The 11,672-nt window shown below is 40.9% G+C and overlaps 1 protein-coding gene across 1 annotated transcript in view; it reads left to right on the top strand.

Annotated features, from left to right (window-relative positions):
- The window catches only part of Ndufaf2 (NADH:ubiquinone oxidoreductase complex assembly factor 2), a 274,128-nt gene extending 269,219 nt beyond the window's left edge, over nt 1-4,909 (top strand). The window contains exon 7 of the mRNA XM_010626936.3: nt 4,765-4,909. The gene's annotated coding sequence lies outside the window, so the exon portion shown is untranslated. The remainder of the gene's footprint in view (nt 1-4,764) is intronic.
- Nucleotides 4,910-11,672: the final 6,763 nt, after the last annotated feature.

Genomic DNA, 11,672 nt, shown 5'->3' on the forward strand with positions numbered 1-11,672 from the left:
CAAGGTGTGTATATGGATAGATAGATAGATAGATAGAAGCAGGCAGTAAGACTTTATTACTAACAAAAGGTAAAACTATAAAATATAAACTAAAATAGTTTTAGCAATTCTAAGGATTTAGAATTTTTTAAATAGTTTTTCTCTAAAGTAAGATTTTGTGCCTATGGAAAAGTTGGACTTTGTAGCACTATTGGTCAGTACACCTGTACATGGGGTAGTATTTTTCTAAGGCAGTCCAGCTACCTGTACCAAATTTTTTTTTTTTTTGGTACCGGGGATTGAACTTGGGTCCTTGCGCTAGCAAGGCAGGCCACCGAAATGCTGAGCTAAATCCCTGCCCCCCCGTAGCAAAATATTGAATTAAATTTTGTAAAGATGTATGTAAAAAGTTTATTATAGCATTGTTCACAAGGACAAAAACCTAGAAGGAACATACAACACCACGAATAGGGAATTTTTAAAATAAAAATAATATATTACTGGCACACAGAGAAATATTACACTGCTGTTAAAAAGGAACCAGCAGTAGTTAAAGAAGTATGATAAGATACCATTTTTGGCCTATACCATGAGCAACAATTTGAAAGTTTGAGAGTTTCTTATTGATGAATGTGCAATAATGAGAAGTATGAGAGAGGGCAATAAAACACCCTATAGTTTTTGCACAAATATTCAAGAAATTAAGATGTTATCCTCAATGTGATATGAACTGGAATTATTTACTTACAAAAAGTCATTCTATATATTTAAAAGATTAAAAAGAGACTTAAAGCGTCCTTAATGAATGTTTTCAGTACCGAGGATTGAACCAGAGCCTTTGTACTAAGCTACAGCCCATCCTTTTTTGTTTGTTTGTTTGTTTCTTTGTTTAGACAGAGTCTTGCTAAATTGCTAAACTGCTCAGGCTGCTGGACTTGAACTTGCAATCTTCCTGTCTCTTCTTCCTGAGTTTGGGATTACAGGCATGCATCACCACACTGGGCTTAATCAACAAATATTAAAGTTTAACTTTCCTCAGATGTTTTTACTGGGAATATCACTGAGGTTTTGTTACTTTGTTTTGTGTTTCTGGGGACTGAACCCAAGGTCTCAGCTACACTACATCCGAAGCTCCTATTTACTGTATTTTAGGGAGAAAGTTAGTATTCAGCTCTTCCAGAGCAAGTTCTAGATAAGAACTTATGTGCCTTAAAGTTAGATAGCTGATTTCTACACGTAATAATAAACATGGTTTATTATTGTTTATTGTTTATTATTGTTGTTATTCACTCCTTGGGTCTCTTTCAGGGGGAAAGTGCACTCTCAATCTAAATTCATTTGATTGAATTAAGTTAAGCATTACTTGGCAGTTCCATTTATGGAAATACACTGTTATTTAAGATTTGATCCTAAAAACTCATTTAATTAATTTGATTAATTATCAACTTTAAAGTGTTCCATGTATAATACAAAAAAATTAGGGTGAAGAACACTCACCAATAAAATGACCATCCTATCTTAACACATAATTATCAACTTCAAAGTTCTTCCATGTATAATATAGAAAAATTAGGGTAAAGAACCATCCTAATTTAACACATTAATAGGCTGGGCATCTATTTTCTTCCAGGAGTTTTTCTTAAAATTGTTATTCTTTTAAATGTGAAATACTGCAAGCATACCAAAAATATAATAAATAGGGTTGTGGAGTGTTGCTCAATAAGAGAATATTTGTATAGCACAATCAACCAACTCCTATTTGCTTCCGTGAGGCAAGTTAGGTAATCTGATCATTCCTCTGCTAAAAACAAGTGACAATGCTAAATAAAATATCGGAACTAAAGATTACTATAAAATGCATCACTGAGTTGAAAGGAGAGTGTAAGATATCAGAGGAAAACAATATGGCAGCAAGAATTTTGAAGGGTAAGAGTGTAAGCGTGGCATTCTCCATGGAGTCATGGGTAGATCACTGCTGGCATTGATCTTAGCTTTTGGTGGTGGCATGGGGTGAAGGAGACAGGAGACCAAGCTCAGGGCCAACCAAAGTGAAATATAATAGAAGAGCCCCAATGGAAAGTGCTAGGTAGGACCTCAAACGGTGATCGTTCAGGATAAGGATGAACTAGACAAAAACCCACCTCCAGACAGCAAGGAAACTTGCTTATCCTGACCGTTATGCTAGGTGGGAGGGTGAAGAATGCTGCTGAGAATCCATAGCCACAAGCAAACCTGCAGAGGGCTTATGGTCCACAGTTTATACCTAACTGTGTGGACCAAACCATCTTCAAGTTGCTTCATCAAATGTGATCTTCTCTGAGAGAAATACATCTCAAATGAGCCCTCAGAAAATCTCTATGATCGCACCAAAGAATATGGCCTGAGCATCAAAACTCACAAAATGCACAAGCACTCAAGACAGTGTGGGGGATGCCCAGGAAACAAACTAGAGAATCATACCCAAGAGAACATTAGATATAGTTATTCATCACACATAAAATAGGTGTATATAATTGGCCAAAAAAGTATTAATAGAAGGGATTAAAATTATATACAAAAAAGCCAAAAGTAATAATCTCCTAATTTGCAAAACAAATACAACTTCTAAAAATAAAAAATGTTACAATTGAAATAAGAACTCAAATGGATTGGTAAAGCAGGTTAGGCATAGTCAAAAACCTGGAAGAAGTTATTCAAAAGGTATGACAGAGAGACAGAGATGAAACATATGAAAGAAAAGCCAACACACTTAGAGTTGATAGGATCTTACATGGATCTGAAAGGGGTTTCAGAGAAAAGACTCAACTACAGTAGTAAGCAGAAAAGATTTCTTTAAAAAAATAACTAAATTATAAATGACTGGGTGACTTAAATGAAAAATAAAGAATTATTATTAAGTTTATTTTTCGGTGTGATATCATTTCATAAGTACCTATAACTCATAGAGGTATATATGTCAAAATATGTTGCACTCCATGCAAGCAGAGCCTGGGTGAAGGAATTGGGAAGCACCTTGTCCTGTAGTATAAAGTTTGATATTTATCCTCTATATGATTCTACGTAATTAGCGACACAATAGCAGTGTCTCCTGAATGTACATTTCCAAACACTTGAGAATACTTTTCAATATGTGCACTCAAAGCCATTTGAACACTTTCATTTTCCAGTATCAGATCTCCTTTTTAATGAAGGCTTAACTTCCAGCCTCCCTTGCATCTCCATGGAAGGATTAAGTCAGGCCACATGGCATCTGCCAGGTCCTGTGATATCTCAGCAATTTATGAATGATAAGCTTCACAAGAGCAGGGTCGTAAGCAGTCATCCTGAAACTAGAAGCCTGGTATTCCCTCCCCAGCAGCACTGAGGTCAGACACATGGATCAGCACTGTCCCTGCTCCTCCCTTTTCCAGAATTTTGCTTCAGAAAATGCAGACCCAGAATCTCGTGGCATTCTCTAATGCATAACCTATGATCAGAAGAAAGCTATTTCTTTCTTCATACTGGCTACACCGAAGGTGTGGGAAGAAAGAGGCTGGCATCAGTGCCAGGGAGAATCTGAACAAGATAGGAGGCCACTGGAAGTTCACCAGCAGGAGAGACTGCCCTTGTGCCCGGCCAAAAGGTCTGCGGAAAAGCAAGGTCATGGGCCTTGTCCATCTGAGTTCCCACTAATAAGCTGAAAAATATGCAAACCAGCAAGTTCACAGAGCAGTTCAGACATTCTTGAGGCATTACTGAGAATTATTTTAAAGCATACAATAAGATTATTGAGGGGCTGGTTTGTCAGTGAGCCACAGCTAGGGTTCTGGGAAAGCAAGAATCTTTCCTGAGGCTGCGCACTGGCTGGGGTCATGGAGAGACACTCACCTCCTTGTGACCAGGGTCATCTGTGTCTGCTCCACCCGACCTGCTCAGTGGCTCAAGACCGTCTTCATTTCCTCCATGTCTTCTGCTACTGAGGCCCATCCAGCACGTTCCTGAAGTCACAGCTGCTTCCCGGAAGTCCATGATTTCAGCCTCTTCCTGGGGCAAAGTGCTGGAGAACAGCAAGGAGAAAGCACAAATCCCAAAGATTGATCTAGGTGCAACAGAGACCACAGTCTCTAAATGGTATTATGGGATAGTACATTGGAAGTTATTTAAAAATTCCAAGTGCTACATAAATAAAAAGCCAATACTGTTCCTATAGATAGTGTGGTTTAGTGGATCCACACGCTGTAGCACTGAGCTGTGGATAAGCTGGTCTCTAAAAACGGAGCCAACCACCACATTTCTTTTTGATGCTTCTAATCCATAATTCAGCCTGGTGGAAACTCCACTAGACTTTGCCATGGACCACAGTTGCTAACAAGCAAGTAGAGTCAGAGCCTTTTATTTTTCAACTTCAGTTATGGTTGGTCAGACAAGAGAATGTTCACATTAATGTGAACAATTTCCAAAGTACTTTTCTTTGTGTGAGATATGTGGGGGTTAATATCTCCACTTTCCAGGCAGGGAATGGAGGCTCAGGGAGGTGGTGCCTTCATCGCAGGTCATACAGCTGGCGAGGAGCCCCTCTGCCACTGTGCAGTTGGCTGTTGCCTGAGGACACTGCAGACCCATGGCAGAGTCTCACTCTGAACACAGAAGCTCAAATAGTTTCATAGAAGCACCATAATGGCTGTTGTCCTTGCCCTGTTTGTGGCTCTCAACACTGCTGAAAAGCAGATTCTGGAAAGCGGTGCTTGCAAATGGAGTGTGTTTGGCTTGCTAGGCCACATTTCACCTGCTGTCCTTCTCTTTCAGAGACTGTGGACTTACAGAAGCTGGACAAAAGAGCACTTGCTCTGGCATCAGGGTAATTGCAACCTGCTAATAGCTTGCTCAGCACTCAGCACTTGTGGTCTAGATGCTATCTCGTTAACCTTCCTGGTGTGTGTGAGGCAAGTGCTCCTGAAGATGCTGCGCCACAAGCAGGTACTCAGTCCTCCTGTGTACCCCATGCAGAACACCTTCAACTCTGCAGCAATTTTGCTGGGTTCTAGGTCCTTTTAAAGGAAATGATTTGGGTGGCAAATGCTACATGTTGCTGTGTTCTGGGTGCAGACATTTAGAAGTCCCTTATCGCTATGTGTAGGGACATTTGCTTCCTTCTAATGACACTGAGTAATATATCAATGCCAACAGCCTGTTTGATGGATTGTTCCATGCTTTGACTTCATGGGCTGGAGGGAAAAAGCCAGGACCAAACAACACTGTTTGGTTGGCATTAATTCAGTTTATACACTTCCTTAATACCTGCAAGCATCAGCAGGTGTCAAGGGAGGTGGGAAGGAAAGAAAGGACCACCGCAGCCCCAGATAAGCTCTTTGAGCACCCACGTGATGGACTCTTCTGATGTCATAAAGGTCTTTCCAAACCCATAGGTGTTTTCTGGGCTCCCTGTGCCATTGGGCAAGGTGTGTGTGCTTTCTGCTGCAGAGGACTGGGCAGAGTGGGAAGGAATAGAGAGGGAGGAATTGAAGGAAAGAAGAAAGGGGAGGAGAGCTGGAGAATCTGTGGAGAGGAGCAGGGGGCTGAGGGTGTGTCTCAGCATCTACTCTTCCTACTTCAGTAAAAGCCTCTTATGACCTGAAAAAGGATATGCTGAGTTGTAAAAGAATGCTGCAAATTCATATGTAGTATCTGCACTCTAGAACTCGTCCTAGAGTTAGGCACAGGGGCACATACCTAGAATCCCAGCTATTCAGGAAGCTGAGGCAGAAGGATCGCAAGTTCAAGTCCAGCCTAAGCACTTAGCAAGACTTTGTCTAAAAATAAGAAATGAGGGTAAACAGATGTAGCTCCATGGTAGTGCATCTCCAGTCTTGGTTCCCAGTGTCACACACACACACACACACACACACACACACACACACACACACACCTGTTTTATAAATTTTAGAAGTAAAAGAAATCCTCAGTTACAATCTCAGTAAAATGAAGTAGTGTATGAATGATCAAATCAAGAATGGACCTTTTACAACAGTTTTAGGTTTTTTTTCTCATTGAGTTTATTGGTACATTTTAGGTATACAGTACAGTTACATTCATCATTGGGATCTTGTACCTTTACATGACAGGTCTTGGTTCTCATTTTTTCCCCATGCCCCTGCCCTCCCTAGTTTTCTTTTAGTGTATTTACATCAGTTTCTGAAGTAATGCAAAAGACTAGCTAACAATAGCTTTTATATAAAATTGGTTTTGAGGAGAGTAGTTATTGTCTGAGGTCAGTTATGATCTAGAGCCATATTTCACAGCTAGTAAATCAACCTGTAATACCATTTGTTTAAGTAGTTCCTTTAGTCCAAGTCTTGGACCCAGGAATGGGGGCCCCAGGCAGAAGTAAGTCCCTATCAGGATGCCTGCTGAACTGCATAATGTGTACAGTTGAGTGTTTTGACATGGACAGAAGGACTGACCAAACCCAATACCCATTCTTCCGTTCTTCCATGGAAAAGTAGGTTCAGATTAGCATCAGTCCTACTAATAAGCACCCTGAAAATAATCAGCCACCATCCCTGAGGCTACATTTCTCATTCTGTGTCCTTGTTCTTAACATGGGCCTAATCACAAAGCTCTGATAAAGTCATGTGTGTTCAACATGAATTATAAACTGGATGGCAGGGTGACACTGCGGCCTGATAGTGCTGAAACAGGTATTTCTAGCTTTAGAAAGATCAAGCTTATGGCCTAATGAAGGTCTGTGGCTGATTCCTTATCTAAATTCCAGTGGCCTCTTTTCCAGCTTAGCATACAACTGAAAACTTCCAGTAGTCGTTTGTTTATTTCCATTGCATTTCAGTAAGTGAATAATAAACTCTTTGAAAGATGCATGCTTGTCCATTCCTGTTCTTTCCAAAGGGACAGACTCTCACCCTCAGGCCAGTCCTCCCTTAAATCCAGCCACAGTTCTTCCTGCTTTAATTCCATTTCTTTTTTCACTTAGATCTTCAGAAGTCATGGAGAGCAACTGTGTGTCATCTCTAAATCCCTCCATGAACTTGCAAACAGGAATGGAGTTCATCCATAGGCTTCTCTCTACGCCAAGCTAAACCTCTACTTGTAACGTTCTATTTTGACTCAGCTTCCCCAATAGTGAATTCTTGACTTCCTTTGGCTTCCTCTCCATTTTCTCTATTACATGTTCTGACACAGTGTTAGGATGTGATCCAGGGTTATTTGTCCCTCACAGTTGCAGGTGGCCTGACAGTTACCACCAAGCTCTCTGCAGGGCCAGGTGTGTTGCTCAGTGGTAGAGTGCTTGCCTGCTGTGCACAAACCCTGGGTTCAACCCCCACCGCTAAAAAACACCAAACCCCAGGACACCTCACTGTGCTCTTTAGGGGGTCCCCTCATATTGTGAGATGTCTGCAGTCACGCTAGACATCTTGTGCAATACAGCGATGCCCAGTCTCTGCCCATGAGTCTCTCCATCCTATAAGAAAAGGCTTTGTCAATGCTGCCCGGACAGCTGTCCTTCGGGCCTCATTGGCAGGACTTGTGCCCCAGGCCATGGAAATGACCGCCCCCCCACAAGGCTTCTGGACCATTCACCTGCAATATCCCAACCGAGTGTGTCAAGGAGAGTTGCTTCCTGAACACATGGGCTTCAAACAAAGGCAAATATCCACCAGCAGAGATGAAGGGGCAGGTGCATTGTTGGCTCTTAGGTAGGCAGCCAGCCGTAAGCAAACAGGACAAAATGATTGTCCATAGAGTTCAAAATATTCAACTAATCTAAGAGTTAGCTCCTTCTCTGTGTGTGTGGGACTCTGTGACTGTCTCTTCTGCCCACCACAGGGCAATATTGACATGTTAGGGGCTGTGTCTTCTCTTCACCTCAGTTGCCAACTCCATAGTGCAAGGACCACACCTTGCTCATCTTTGTGTACCTGCCACCTCTTGCAGTATGGGTCCCTCGAGGCACTCAGTAAATATCTGTTTTGTGTTTTCTTCACACTGAGTTACATACCCAGCCCTTTTTAACTTTTATTTTGAAACAGGGTCTCACTAAATTGTTCAGGCTGGGCACTAATTTGAGATCCTCCTGCCTCAGCCTCCTGGGCTGCTAGGATTAGAGACATGTGGTACCACACCCAGATAAGGATTAGGTTAAGAAAATAAGACTTGGGAGGAACTCTGAGATATGCTTCTCCTGATGTTTGAGACTTTGTGTGGTGTTTTATATTTTATTATTATAGCCCATCTAAAGTTGATGAAATAGAAAATCCTTTTCAGCCTTGGGGGTGGTATGGATTGCAAGGGTCATTTCCCATGAGCTCATTTTTTCGTGTTTTGTGTCTGGATGAAATCCATTTTATGACCGGTAAATTCCATATTTAAACAAGGAGGCCACTCATCCAGTTGGAAAATGTCTGAGGGAGAAAATGAGTGCAGTTATGATTGTCATGATGTCACTGATTCTGGAAGCAGGCTTGTTTTTAAGCACTATAAGAAAACGGTAGTAATTTGGATGAGGAAGAATCAGTCCAAATGAGTGAAAGTCTGTCATGTAAAAGGTCCAGTTTCTATTACTTTCACTTATGTGTGCTAAGAAGATAGCAAAGAGTTGCTTATAAGATTATAAGGGCTGGGCATTGAATGGGTGATTGGTTTCCTTAGTATATTTACTGTATCCCTAAAAATGTTCCTTGGATGGCGAGAGTCACTGGAAAATGAGCTGTTCTTTTCCCCCATATCTTTCTTTTTTCAACTTTCATACAATTTACAGTATCTCCCTCCCCCCAAGCCTGGCAGGATATATTCAAAGGTGCCTGGTGGATACCTGAAATTCACAGACAGCACCAACCATGTATGCTATGTTCTTTCCTATGCATGGGATGCATGCCTGTGATCAAGTTTATAAACTAGAAAAAGTAAGACATTAATAAGAACTTACTGGAGATTTTACCAACCAGCATATAAGTTTTTCTTATGAAGTTGAAAACTTTCACCTTTTCCTTTGAAGGGAACACTTTATAGCCTGTCTTTGGCACATTCAAATTGCCATCATCACCCCCTTTGCACTGTGGGCCATTAGTGAGTAAAACAAGGGTCACTGGACCACAAGCACTACCATGCCATGCCGTGACAGTGGTTCTGATAAATGAACGAGCACTGTTACAGTTGGAATCTTAAGTGTCTGCCAAATCTCATGTGCTGGAGGCTGGGTCCTCTGTGCAGCAGTGTCAGATTTGGGCCCTTTGGTTGGCAGTTGAGTCGTGAAGGCTCTGACTTTATGTCTGGATTCACCCACTTGTGGATCATAGCTTAGAGGGGTGTTGGGAGGTGGTGGAAACTTTAGGAGGCAAGGCATAGTTGGAGGAAACATGCCATGGGGGTGGGTCATGATCCTCTGTCCCCAGCGCCCCCCCCTCCTCGCCAGCGTGAAGGGAGCAGGTTCACTCCACCACATGCTCCTCAGACCACCTCATCACAGGCCTAGAAATTGATGGGACCAAGTGACCGTGGTCTGAAACCTCAGAAATAGACGAAAGAAATCTTTCTTTGTTTGAAGTTGTTTCTCTCAGGTATTTTGTCACGGTGGGGCAAAGCTGTCTAACACAACTGCTGAATGACTAAGAGATGGGTACCAAATATGAGGTGGATACACTGGATGAAGAAATGATTCACTTCCTAGGCAGGTCAAAACAAGACAGTGTGAGATTTCATTATACCATTCAGAAAGGTGTGCAATTTGGAACTTATAAATTATTTCTGGAATTTTCTACTCAGTATTTTCAGACCTCTGCTGACCAAAGTTAAATGAAACCGGAAAGCAAAAGTAGGCACTAGACTACTGTACTCTTCACCAGGAAAATTTGCTTTGACAAATGTAAACGTTAGCTTGGTCCCTATGGAGTTTATTGTAGAATTATGAAAATGTAGAAAAAAATGCTTTAAAAACCCTCTTCAGAGCCACCACTCAGGTTCTGTATGTGTTTCCACATAAGAATGTAATCTTTCTCTTATAAACCAAATAAGAAAAGATAAACATTCCAATACACACCCAGGTCAAAGTCATGAACAGGCTATTCAGGGCAACAAATCATATAAAATAGATTTCTTAATAATTAAATACAAGAAGGTGAAAGCAAGGTGTCACCTGTCAAATCAGCGAAGACTTTTGTAAAAATGTAAGTATATCAAATGCTTATCCCCATGGATGATGAAAACTCAGAGAAATAAGCATTAATGTTTTATCCTGACTTGGAGATAATGACTCTAGCACTGTTCTAGTACAAAATTTTAAAATAATTTTAATGTCCATTAATAGAGATCAGGTTAGTTAAATAATGGTGTCGTCATGTAAAGGAATGATAACATCTATTTAAAAGAATGATGTCTATCTATAAATACCAATTCCTTTAAAAGGTCAAGATACATTACACAAAGTGAGGTCCAGAGCAGAGTAAAAGTTATGTATTCATATGTACACAGAGGTATTAAGAGTCCTGTTTTCTGGATGGTTATAAGAGAAACTGTTACAGCAGTGCTTACTTTTGGAGAAAGGATTAGAGTTAAAGGATGGAAATTTTTACTTTTCCTTTTATACCTTTCTGTATGATTTGATTCTGTGCTAAAAAAATTTCTTTAATTTTAAAACATGATTTGTTTTGTTGCTGAGGATTGAACCAAGGGTGCTGCACATCACCAGCCTTTTTTTATTTTTTACTTTGAGATTGGGTCTCTTTAAGTTGACCAGGGTGCCCTTGAATTTGCAATACTCAGCCTTTATCTATAATAACTGAGATTACAGGTGTGCACCAGCTTAAAACATGCCTTTAAAAAAAAAAGGATAGGTTACTTCTTCATGGTTTTCCATGAAAAAATATCTGTTGTATAAAATGGCAAAGAGCTGGTAAAGAAGGACATTCCACTATGCTAATGATTCGATTTATACAGAAATACAGATGCAGAACAATGCAATGTTTGTAGTAAGAAGCCTGGAAGCAGCTAGTACAGTGGTGCATACCTGTAATCCCAGCTACTAGGGAGGCTGAGGCGGGAAGATTGCAGGTTCCAGGTCAGTCTGGAGGCAGGAATATCCCTGGAAATGTAGCTTGGTGGTAGGCAGTGAGTACTAGCCTTCAACCCCCTATACCTCAGAAAACAACAGAAAAATAAAACAAGCCTGGAAAGATTGACCTGAGCTATCTATCAACATGGCAGTCCCCTAGATAGAGGTGATGTGTTGAGATTGCAGAAACCTCCACTTTCTCTGTACTGTTTAATTTTGTTCAGCAGTAGTGAATTATCAAAGAGAAAAACATTTTTCTGGAAGGAAAAGTGAAAAAAGAAAGACCCTCCCACTCCATTTTGCATGAAGCCTCCAGGATGCTCTATGCAAAAGCAAGGGTTTGGCTGTCTCTCACCTAGCTCTGCTAAGCTCACTCTATATTTCCCTTTTAAATCCCACCTGCAGGGAATTGAAGCCTTTGTAGTCAGAGTAGGATAGGTGAGAAATCTCACCTTGGATCCAACTTATCTACCTTCCTCTTACCCAACTAGAAAAACTGGAAATAAAAAAATCCAAAACAGAGTGTTCAAACAAGATTCTCAAAACTAGCCTAACCTGTAAATGAAATCAGTGTGTTTTAGTGGCTGGTGGATTTGTGCTAAAAGCTGGCAGCCAGCTGAACTAAAAAGAGCACAGCCAGAGCCCAGGCCTG

This window comes from Fukomys damarensis, unplaced genomic scaffold, assembly GCF_012274545.1.
Source record: "Fukomys damarensis isolate Sample0158 unplaced genomic scaffold, DMR_v1.0_HiC HiC_scaffold_1, whole genome shotgun sequence".
NCBI lineage: Eukaryota > Metazoa > Chordata > Mammalia > Rodentia > Bathyergidae > Fukomys > Fukomys damarensis.